Raw genomic sequence first — 13,147 nt, 5'->3', positions numbered from 1 at the left:
GTATGACAAGCCTGATTAGCTTAGCAGAAGAGATGCAGTTTTTCAGAACAAGGTAACATCCATCTGGTGTAGATATTCCAACTTAGACTGATGTTAGAGTCAGTATTTGCACCACTGTCTTGTATATGAGTATGTCCTAAAGCCCAGAGTCATCCCACCTAGCTTCAGGCACCTAACAGACATACCTGTTAGGAGCATATCTGTGCTAGCGTCACTGTGTAGTGGATCTTTGAAGACCATTCCCATTACCATTTGGATATTTGGTGAATTGTAAGACACAAGGTCCTGTTTTACTTAAGTGTTTGCTTTAACTCCAACTTCCCCAGTTTTAAACCTATAGCCATTAAAAGATGGTTGTAATTTCTTACATTTGTCATATTGCTCTCAAACATTTGGCATATTGCTCTCCATTTATTTATCTATTTATAATATATTATGTACATTAAAATAAAATAGCATGTGAATGCTTTCAAGCATCTATGTATTCAAGGGCAGTGTGTCAAAACCAGAAAGTGTATTACATATGTATTTACTCCATGGTGATGTCCAGGACACAGCTTCTATTTGAAACATTTTGTTTGACCGTTTCGCTTTCAGAAGCAACAAACAAAATGCCAACTGCAGACAATTTCACATTTCTGAATCTCAAAGGCCAGTGGAAAAAACAGTCATACACAGGACAGGAGAACAGTGTGTCGGACATGGATTGTAATGAATATTTTATGCTGAAGCAATTGACATAACTTATTTAGAGAGCAACTCCAGTGCCCAGTGTTTGCATGTTGGGTGAAAGACTATAGGAGAAGAGGTAGCAGCAGGGTTCATTTCAGAGGGCATCGCTACCGTGGGCTGCCTTAACTCTGACCCTAAACCCAGTGCCCTTGTCCTCATGGGTGTCTCTTCAGCCTGACATTAATTCAAAAGTTCACAGGCACTTCGTGAAAACATAGACTTTAATCCTGAAAAGAGAAAATAAAGGAAAAAAGCAAATGTTGAAAAACCCACCACCTGCCAATGGGGACTTCTGCCCAGGGTTGGTTAGTTGAAACTCAGCACCGCACTAACAGAAATGACACAAGTGTCCTGGCAGCAGGGTCTGGACACATTAGATGAGAGGAGTGATTTGGGAACTGCACAGCACTACTGCAAAAATATCCCTGAGATAACAGGGTCCAGGCACCACATTGCCACTATGCTTCCAGGGCTGGGAGGCTGCAGTCACGTGCGTAGCTGCCTTAAATCACATTAATTGCAAATTGTCCTGGTGGAAAACCCAAAAGAGAAGGAAGGAAGCCTCCTGGGGGCTTCACTTATGTGTGAGCCAGGTCAGCTTACAAAAATATGAAAGGAAATTCTTCTTGCCAGGACACCGTGGAAGAAGCCATTGGGGTTTCCTGTTAAATATTTGCTTGCTGGACCACTAAGCACACTCCAGCCAGTATTTATGTAAATTGGGGATTTGTACGCCTTTTCCCTACTCCTTCCACAGTTCTCTGTCACTTAAAGGCATTTTGAGAGTTACTCCAACCTGCCTGCGTCCAGAGCCAGCTCTAGCATAAAGAGTGAGCCTGTAACATCTGTGGTTCATTCTGAAATCAAATCCTTTAAATATTCATTTCAGGCACGTTCCCAGGAATCAAGAGACTCATAGTTGTGTTCTGCCTGAAATTTATTATCAGTTGGCACTTCACATTACCTTTATAATGCCTGAGTCCAGAGTAATCATACTCCACATACTTATTGCAAGAGCAAAATCTATCTCTCAGAAAAAAATAACCAGGGTATTTCACAACATGAAAACTTGTATGTCAGAGGAACTTTAGCAAACCCGTTGTACCTTCATCTTGCAGCCCCATGGCTGCTGATCGCTACCTCTTTTTATGCTTTAAGCTGTTTAAAAATCATGATCAAACAATTCCTGATAACAAAAAGTTAGTATTTCTTCTTCTTCAGATGAGATTTCTTCCTGTGCCAAGGATCACAGCAATGAGCAAAGTGGTATTACTGCACACCCACAGAGGCTTCCCAGCTGCCTTTGGTGAGTGCTAGCTGTACCCAGAAGGGAGATTAGTACAATGAAGAGACCTGGAAAGCAAGCCTTAACACATATTTGCTCGGCTGATTGCTCTTTGCCTATCACACCCTTTACACGGGGTTATGCTGTCAGATTTGATACCTGTTGGACTGCGTCTGAAGGCGCCTCTGGCTCTCCCTGTGAAGGAGGTGCGGAGGGCTGGGCTGGCAGCCCCTTCAGAGCCAGTCCTGGCTGTGTTCTCCCAGGGTGGCCAGGTAAGGTGCCCCAGCTATGTTGCCACTGTGTTATTCCACCCCAAAAAGTCAGGGTTATCCTTTAACACTTCCTCTCCACAATCCCAGTGGGGTGCACTGGACACAAGAAGCAAAAATCTTCCCTTTCCTGAGGCAGTGTGCACAGGCACTGCAGCAGGCCAGCAACTGTGCTATGCTTAATCCTAGTTATTTTTACAGCATTTCTTGTAACTGTCAAAAACACATTAGATGTTTACCCTTGATGGTGGTGGTCTGATGTATTTTGTTCAAAAACTGCATTATGAGAGCTAAGGTATATAATTTTTTTTCATCACATCATAATGAAACCTTCCGTCATACCACCTCAACCAACTTGCATGCTAATATGTTAGTCATTTTTTCTAAATAAAACTAAAACGGCTCAGTTGAACTGCCTGTGCTTTTATTTTAGATACAATAGGGACCTAATGGTCATATAGGAAATCACAAAGAGAAAATAAAATATTCCACAACTAGAAACACCTTGGCACCTTTCAACTGTTCAACACAATTTACAAAATACTTTGAGTGAATAAAACACCAGTTTGTAAAATATTCTCAGCTAATTTTGCCCTCAGATTAACAATTAAACAGGAACTACCCTTGATTCACTGTAGACAAGCAGTAATTTAAACAAACTTTAGAGTTGACCCTGATTTACACTTTGTTGCCTGGTCAGTCTGAGGTGTTCTCTGTAAAAAAATGTGTGTTGTGAACTATAGCAAGCAGCACTTCTAGCAGGCAGATATTTCTGAACAGCACAGAATCCTAGCAGTGACATGTGTCAGTCTTTCAAATGTGCATTTCTTCCTGCAGCTGCTCAGATGGGAATTACCAACTCCTTTCTCCCACTCAAACACCCAGCAAAAAGATTCCTAAGCTGCAGAAATGAAATATAAATCCACTGCCCCAGAATGCATGGAAGAATCTCAATGCCATAGCTGTTTCTAAGCACAAATCTTCCACTTGTAATCACAAAAATCAGTTCAGACCATTTAAAGTTCCTGATATCACAGACCTTTTAGGATGCCCTACATAAAAACTTCCACAGCAATCAAACAGACTTCTAAACAGGGAGCAGTAATAACTTTTTCTGTACATAAACAAATGGTTTTCAGCAAAGAATAGCCACTTTTTTATCAATGGTTCTGATATTACTCAGCAATTCCCACTGTGAAAATCTGTTAAGGCCCAGGATGAAATGTTAGTCTTATTATACATGACAATAGCAGTGCGTACACCTAGTCCCACAGGACCACAATATTGACTGCTCACACCAAACCAGTTGGCAACTGATTAATTATAACCAGAGATGGTAAATTTCCATATGACGATTACACTTTTCTTCACACCAAGCTGGGCTCCTGTAAAAGTGTCCACTGGGGCAGCACTGGGAGCAGCTCTGCATCATCAATAAAGCAGCCTTTGACATCCAGAAAGTGACCAGCTCCTGCTCACTGTGTCAAGTTTTTGGTTTCATCCTGTCCCAGATGCCACTTCCTTTCAGACAAGCACAGAAGCATTTCTTCAGAAAGTGCAGCCACTCCAGGAGCAACTTGAGAGAATTGTGCCTTTGGTTCCAACCTCCTCTTCCATGTCACTCATCACATTGGTCCTGAAGGATCCTGAAAGGATCCATTTCCCTTTGCACGGCCTTCTTAATGAAAGACGTGAAGAGACTAATGAATGACCGTGATGAAGAAGATACTCACTCCACAGACAGTGGAAAGGATGAGCAACAGAGAACTTGAAGAGCAGAACACAAGAGTTAATAGTGTATGCTACAGAAAAGGGTGGAAAGAACAAACACCCTTCATGAGACCTTTCCTACTAATAACTCTTTCTTGGCTTTGTCTCTAAGAGAGAGACAATAAGCCCCTGAAAATTTCTGTTGCTTTGCCACACATGCACTCATGCATACATCTCTCTCCTGCAGTTCTGTCACAGTCCATCCATTAAAGCAGCCACTCTCACCCAAGTTATCCAACCCGTGCATATTTATAGTAGTTCTGTTATTAATTCACTCTTTTTGTGGGTGATCTCTTGAGATATGCTTCCCCTTGCATCCTGTGATCATTCATGAGAGCTATAAATATACAGCTGAGTGGGTCATCACTTCCCTTCCCCCTCTCTAAAATGGATCCAGTCTACCCAGATACCCTGGTCCTCATTTTCTGAGTGAGGACCTCTTCACTGTTTCTCAGCTCTGTTATGTCTAACCAGTGGCCACATGGTTATACCTGGAATCACGCCACATTCAACAGCAACTTTTAAGACACTGTGTCATCTCTTCTTCTGTGCTAGGGAATCATGCCTAATTCTCCACTCTTGTAACAGGAAGAATTCATATCAAACAAACTATTTTAAGCCACACTATTTTAAGCTGGCCATACATCACAGGACATTAACTGATAGGACCAGAACCAAGGTTCAACAGAAAACTCACAAAAAAAAAAAGCCTGTAAAAACATCAAGCACTGTCAGCATGACCATTAGTTAGTACAAGACAGCAAATACAGATGACAGAAATCCTCCAAAATAAAGTCATGAGACTCTTCCCAGCTTACAGGGGCAGGTAGCTGCCTCACCTCATACACTTCTGATACCTGTTACTATAGTCCACCTTCTTGTCATATGCACACCTCTTAGGGACTGCAGGAATATGCTGAACTTCTGAGAGCAAGAGGCACAAGGTCTGTCAGGTTCAACTCCATAACAAGTACTATGCTTTTTCTTCTCTTCTCTTTAAATAGCTGGAAAAATTCATGTAAACCCGTTCAAATGAGCAAATTTCTGCAGAGATACAGTTGAAGCTCTGCCTGGAACTTAAAAAAAAAAAAAAATCACATTAAAAACTTCTGTTTATGGAGATCTTAAGAAACTGCTCTTAAGTGACACAAAAACAATTGGTGCCTTAAGACTCTTCTGAAGACAATGCACTGACTAACTACAGGGAATGTAATATAAGAGAAGAATGCAGAAGGTGTGAGATGCACACACAGAAATTCAACAATGTGGCTATTTTCACTTTGACTACAAAATCAACACTTGTGAAAATACGGCCACAAAGCAGATTTTGAAATCATCAAACAGCAGTCAAAATAACACAGATTTTGTTTCGAAAGCTCACCTATAAATTGTTGCATGCATACATTACAGGTGAGGTTTCTTAAGAGGAAACACTCTTTCAACAGTATTTCTCCTTGCCCAGAGTCCTTGGAAATCTGCTATGTGTTGAAGGAAGGTGTCACAAAGAGTATCAGATCTTTATTTCAGTCTTTCCTGTATCTTGTCCTGCCCTTCAAAACTCATGATTCACAGGGTAAGCAGGATGATGCCACTGGCCAGATTTCAGTTTTTAATGCATAAATAGGCTTCAAAGAGTTAGGAGCTGAAGCCAGAGAGTGTGGACCCCGGTAGACAGGAAAATGTCTATCGCCTGTGTCTTCAGGGTGAAGTTTTGGTGCACTGTAAATCATTTCAGAGCAGGTATGCATGGCCCATCATTTCTGGACTATAATCAAATTAATAGCTGAGAATAAGAATGCTTCATTTTCTGTTTCCAAAAAGTGAGTGAGGAAACTAAGTGAAAATTTCACATTGATTTAAATGTGCAAAATTGACAGGACTAATTTCTTAAACAAATCTCCAAAGTCTGCAGATAAGAAGGAATGCTGTAATTTATTTTCCACCACAGCCAGTAATATGTGTTATTCCTTTGTCTTCCAGAACAAGGACAACTGTGTCTGGAGGCAGCATGAGGCAATGACCCATAGGAAAAAGAATGAATATAAACCAGCATTTACAGAGAAAGGGTAACTGGTATAGACACAACTATATCTGTACACAAGGGCTGGCCTCATGGCTACTGTCCCCTACACCCAGTGTGAGTACACATGTGCACATAACAGTTTCCATCGGAATTAACAGTGGCGAGGTCCTTTACATGAGAACAGATTACAATTACAGATTTTACTGCTTTATCTCCTTACGTCTGGTGCAGGTGCATTTGTACTCTGAAAGACTATGTTGCTGTTTGACAAAATATCACAATGCATATCCCCTGATAAGCTAATAGCTGCACATTTTTGATATGTGCACAACCTCAATGCCCTCTTCATGTGAAGACATCCACTCCTAAACACACTGGTCTTTGACTACTACTTTGTGCTGATCTAGGTCCAGCTCTTGGGAGTACTGTAACATCAAGCCCCTCCATATTTTTGCAATGGTGGCTTATCCATTAGCCATTGAAATGAATAATATAATATAAAGATACACAGAAAAGTGAAATAGTAGTAAAAAATTGATGCAGCAACTGATTTTTTTAAATTAAATAGAATAATGACAGATGCTTGTAAAAGTTTCTCTGGACTTCCCCAAAAATAAATGCCACAAACATCAAACAGCTCTCAGAATGAGATTTGAACATTTTATTCTCCCTTTATCACATCATGTAAAATGCTCTCCTACTTATAACTTAGGTCATTTTCTTTAAAAGACTTTCCTCTGGAAGACATGCCAGTATCAGCAAGATTCACAAGCCTTTACACAACTTCAGGAAAAGCTGAAAGAACATTGAAGACAACACAGAGAAATATGACAGATTTTAAACTGAATCTCATGCTGAGCTATGGATTCGGCTTTCTGAACCTCCCTGACAGCTAGCCTGAGCTCCTGAGGCTTTCAGCTGCTTGGGACTGCGGTGTAAATGTGCAAGGGGTCCCCGCCTTGGGGCTCATTCCCTTTCCTATGCCAGCGGGGTGGGTGGAGGGGGTTCTAAACTAGATGAAGATCTGAAATTGTGTGGAGCAGAAAGTCATGGATGCTGAGACATATACTTGCATCTTTTACACTAATGTATTGCAGCAACTTACAGCGTAATAGCAGTGATGGTCCTGATGCCAGTGAGGGTGTTTCCCTCCCCTTGTCACAACCCTCCCCAGTGCATACAGCTACCCAGTAAAGAGGGGAAGGATGCCAGTTTTAACGATTCTGTGTCCACACTCTATACATGACCATCAGCAGAGATGCAAATGAAGGATTTGCTTTTCCAGAACCACAGAGCTCTGTATTTAAGCTAAATAAGGCTTTGATTATGCCTTTTATTCTCAGGCTTGCCAATGGGTGAGGCATAAATAACACTATTCCAAATGCATCCCAGAAAATAACATGCCCTAGAGACATACATTGCTGCTTTCCTCTAGAGGTGAGAGAAATTATTATGAGTAAAGGTTATCCTCAGGTGATATGTATCCACCACCTCACACATCAGCTGGCCCATGAGCTACATCTAGTTCTGCATCCATTTACCTTCAGCACTGCCAGAGACCCAGGAGACAAGATTTGATAGATACCATCACACTTAGGTAAGCCGTTTCCTCTCCAGCAGACACCTGGGAGTTTATGAGCTGTAGCACTAAAACTGACAAGCTGTTAACTTTTGGTAACACTGATGCTTGAGATATTGCTGTCCCAGTGATTCTTGGAAGACTTTTTAAAATAGTAGCAATGAACAGCTAAAAGAAATGAAAGAAGTAGGCAGAAGGTGTGGAAAGTTTGAATACCAGCAAAAGCAGATCCCTGTCAGACGTTTCAAGTCCAGGAGAAGAAAGTAGAGTTATGGGAATATGTAGAAATATAGGAATAATTAATATAGGAAATGACATAGGAAAAGAAGATTCAGTGTCTGAAGGACCTGAGTTACTGAGAAAGGTAAGGCATATGAGAAGCTGAAGTGTAAGAGAGAACAGAAAGGAGAAGCTGTGGGTAGAGAGGAGCCTTAAGAAACAGGAATAATAGAAGGACCATTAATATAAACGGTAATCTTTCTGTTGCCTAAAAAAAAGGCAAATATTTCATCCTATTTGCATTAATTAGTAAGTCATACGTGAAATAAAATGAGGTGGCCAACAGATCTAACCACAGGTTAGTGACAAAGATCTCTGCTAACAGAGCCCAGGCAGTAAATTTACTAAGGTCCTCCTGGCAAAAAGGACAGAAAACATTTATGGCATGTGGTGATTGCAAGTATGGGTAAACTGATATAGCAGACCCAGAAAATGGCTTCATATTAAAAAAAAAAAAACAAACAACACTTTAAGTGTGTAGTATGCAGTAAGGACCTGACCCTGAGTCATGACCCCAAGAATGTGATAGACAAGACAGAAAAGGTGGTAGAATGTCACTAAGAATATGAATGGCTTAAGCAGAGTTTGTTACCTATGCGTGTCCCATGCCAGAGTAGCAATAAGGCTGCTAGTTTCCAATCCAGCCAGTCTGGCTGTTTACCCCACAGTACTGCCTCACACTGCACAGATGGACCCAAGAGGAACAATGAAAAACACATTCAAAACTTTAAAACAACTTACCACTACTTTATGGGCGGGTGTTGCATCATGTGGATATGTGTGAAGAGACTGGGCAGCCTCACTCACCTTCAGGTCTTTTTCCATCAGCAATCCCACTCCATCCACATGGAACAAGTGATCCTCAGTCTGGCCTGCAGGCTGTATTGTAATCTGGGCAATGTTTATGCAGATCCTTAATGTGACACTTCAACCATCATGTTCCACGAAACAGCAACAAACACGCCACCCATTAGCTCCTAAGAAGCTCTTAAAGTCTAATTCACAGAAAGGGCACATAGTGCTTCTGGGGAACTTCTTGTTTCAGCAAGTAATACTACTTCTTAAGAATGCTATGTGGTATGGGAGGAATTCATCTCCTGTATAAGGGGAAACAGATGTCGAAGGCAGCAGGACATGAGATCATTAAGAGGCTGCTGTGAGGGGTCAAGGGTTCTTTTCTTAACAGTGCTTGTTTTATACTTTTCCAAATCCTCATGTTGAGTCATTAATAAAAAGTCAATACATATGACTGACTTTCTAACATTTCTGAGCCCTCTCAACTTCTAATAGCCCTGGTAGGAATCAGAATTTCTCAATGGCTTTTAAAACCAGGTGCATTATCTCTTTTAAAACATGTTATTTCTTCTCCTTCCCTCTTCCAGTCCTCTTTCCCTTACTTATAACCATTCTCCACATATAAATTGCTCATGGCAAAGACAGCTAGCATTTCAGTGCCTAGACTGGCCTTACACTCAGCCTGTTTAGATGTAAGTCTGGGTACAGATTTTACCCTAGGTACAGATTTTAGCCTAGCATGCTACTAACACCGATACTGACCTCTGTCTGAAGTGCTCTCCCCCTACGGCCATGTTCCGTGGCCACTGTGGAACAGGGAAACTAGCTTATGAGGGAGCTCATGTTTCCTAGGAGGTTCTGATCTTCCCAAACAGTGGGAGTGTAGGTACCCTTCATCCAGGCTGCCCACACTTGCAGGTATGCTACAATGTTCTGCAGATGTGGAGAACCTTAACAGCCTCTTTCTTTCCAACTCATTGCTACCTGGAGAGCTTAGGTCTAGCCAAGGTGTCTATCCATTTGTGCTGTTAAGGGAAGAGGTGTTAGGTTTCCACAGCTGAATTCCGGATCTACTGCTACAAGCTTCCTTCTTAGCTCTTGACATGCCTCATCAGCAATGACTTGTCCCAGCTGGTGGTAGCCGGGATCTATGTAACTGGCCACACCGTCCCTGCATGCTGCTGCTGAGCCTCAGAACAAAACTTGGATTGCATTTTCCAGAATAAGCTTTGGAAGAATTTGGAGACTAAAATTAAAGAGAACTGAATGAGCAGAAAGGTCACTCGTTAACTTGAATAAACTTGACATGGGACACAACCAGGTTGTTTTAAAGCATGGCATACCACAGAGCTCTGACTCATGACCCTGCACAGGCTCAGCAGAGGTGGTTTAATACCAGGGACCCAGAGGCACTAATCACTGCAGTGGCTTATCTCCAGCCCCATTCTCTGCTGTCCCCTGGCCACGCCCAGGATGGCCATGGCCCTGTGACCAGCCCTGCTCAGACCCGTGGGTGAGGGCCTGGCTGCATGGGTTGGTCCCCAGCAGGGCATCCCCTCTCCAGGCTCCCAGGCATTAAAGATTTTATCATCACAGCTTGACCATACCTGCTTGAACAGCTCTTGTAGCCCCTTGCAAAAAAGACAGCAGGGTTGATGCAAAACTCATGCTAACACATGGCACTCCACTGCACAGGCATGGTCACTGATGGTTTAAAGCAACAGGCGAAGCTGTAGACTGTCTTTATGGAGGAGGTAACTACTTCCAGCAAAATGGTTGGTAAGGCAACTGTGGGCAGCAATAGGTTCAGCTTAATTCAGCAGGGTTAGAAAGTCAGTGCCCTGGACAGTTAAATACTGCATATAAAACATCACATTGAAAAGTCCATTCTTCCAGCACTGCAAAAATATTATTATCATTATATCAATATGAACCCAGGGGAAAACGTTCTTGCTTTGTGCTTCTTTGCTGTCCCCAAAGAGGTACATTTTCAGCAAGATGTCCCAAGAACCCAACCACTGCAGAATTCATTTTTTTTCTGGTTTTTTTTTTTTTTTTTTTTTTGCTTGCCCCAGGCCTTCAAGACTTCTAATCTAAACAGTTGCATCCTTTCCTGATGCAAAGCAGAGATGCCTCAGTGAACAAAGCCTGCCATGGTACATGATGGCAGATGGCAGCCGGGGAACTAGCTCTGTGTTTTGCTTCAGTGGAAGAAAACTTTCTTTAACTGTGCTTCAAATGCACTGAATTGTGCGGGAATCCAATTGAAATTAAAACTGCCCCACTTGCTCTGAAGACTTTTTACCACCAGTATCAGGGTCTTGGCTGACACTTTGTTAGCATTTTGGAAAGCTTTCAGTCTGAAATCCAGACATTCAGGTTTGCTGCTTTGGCTCAGTTCTTGACCACATCTCAAATGGAAAAAACTTCTTTTCCACTGGCTAAAATCCTTGCAAAAATAATAAGTAAACCCCATCTCCTGCTGCTTCAAAATGGCCCTTTGTTACTCTACTGTTCTGAATACTGAAGCTATCCAAAAAGTTTGAACATGTTAATTCTGCATTCTGTGGATGTGCCATTTTCATTTGCAAATGTGACTGCTACTTGAACCAAGACCCTTGCCTAGCAATGAAACCACCCATGTATGCATCTCCATCTTCATTGGATAGCACCTGCTTAGCCGCTGCTTGCTTACATTCCCTATTAATTAAAATCTGGTACTGCACAATCCACACAAAAAAATGAAATTTATTTTAATTTTTAATCATACAATAGTCCTTGGCTAGTTTAGGAGGAGTTCAATCAGGTCACTTCAGTTTTAGTTCTTTTTCTCTTCAAAATAAACCCTACTTTTTACCATCTTTGCTGAGAGTTGAGTTTTTTCATTCTTTCAGCCACCTCTACTGGTTTCCACAGAAAAATATATCCCTCTGTAACCATACACACATATTAAAAGACAGATAAAATGTGGCAGTCTGCTCCAAAGGGCATTTTTGCTTTACATTCCCATCACATAATACTGCATTAGAGAGGCATAGCACTCCTTCAGGGATGGTGTGCATGCTACTGTGCCATGGCACCATGCCTCAGCTGTGCTCTGCCCACCTTTTGGGAGGTGCAGAAATATCTGTGGCTGGGCCAGGGTCCCATGGGTGCAGCCTGGGGAGCAGGAGCTCTGCAGGAGCTGTGGGTGGTGGGTGATGCTGCAGTGGTGATATTCATGAGAGCGGCTCAGTCACCCCGAGGGACTCCCCTTGGTGCTTTGGGGCTCAGTGCACAACAGGGGACCACTGCTACCAGGGAAGGGTGGGAGTAATGTGCAGAAAAGAAAGGAGGGACAATCCTTCAGACAGTGTTGTAGAGTATAGTCTTTATCTCTGGAGTGTTGAGCAGCAGGATGCAGATGGGGAAACCCAAGAAGCTGTTTTACTGAGCTCATTTCCCCTTCTTCTTTCTCTGCATTTCACTTTTTACATCATGTCTGGCTGGAAGTGCTGTGGTAACAACTATCTTTTAACATAGGAAATCTGCATAGCACTGTACATTAAGCTGAGACTGTCTTAACGTAATACTGACAACACATATCTGGCCATGCTCTGAGCATCTGCCTTGTTATGCCTAGAGGAAGGTGTCACTTGCAGAAGCAGCAGAGAGAGTTCAGCTTAGCTAAGCACATGATCCCTGTAGTTAATACACAACATGCAGCTGAAACATGTCCTATGGGCATATATTGTATTTATACATGATCTGTACAAGACTGTACTTCCAAAAATGCCATTACAGTTACAGAAAAAAAGATGTCCAAAGATACAGCTTTCATATGAGCTTGTATTTGGCTTGTAAAAAGTCAAATTCTCTCCACTTTAATCATCCCAAATAATGATCTGAGGGAGCAGAATGCAGGTGTGAATGTAAGAGGCGTATGTGTTTAGTTGCTGTGTTTATGGATCATTACTAAGACAAACTCCAAAACATCATGTTAAAGCAACAGCAATATTTAAACGTACTTTGAATCAGAATATTATTTTCCAAATATACCAGATTTTAATATATAAATTCAAACACATTATGAGATGCTGTGACTGAAATAACATGGATAAAATGTTAGAAATGTTGAGGTAACAGGACAGGCAAGATCCTGGCCTCAATCATTCCTGTGCTGGATTTACAGAGTTAGTTTGCCAGCTTTACTGCTGCTAAAGAAAGGAGAACACACATCTTTAAAACAAATAGAGAAAGACAATAGAATTGAACGAATACATAGCCACGACTTATAAGTACATGAAGATGTGAAAAAAAGTCATAATTTTTGAAGTTTCCAAAATGTTATCTGCTTATACTTAACAGTGATCGACAGATAACTTCTTTAATGTAGTCAAAAAACGTATTTTGATCACTGCAGATTATGTTTCAAC

This window comes from Falco naumanni, chromosome Z, assembly GCF_017639655.2.
Source record: "Falco naumanni isolate bFalNau1 chromosome Z, bFalNau1.pat, whole genome shotgun sequence".
NCBI classification, from domain to species: domain Eukaryota; kingdom Metazoa; phylum Chordata; class Aves; order Falconiformes; family Falconidae; genus Falco; species Falco naumanni.
The sequence above is the reverse complement of the archived record's forward strand: the minus strand, read 5'-3'. Positions refer to the sequence as shown.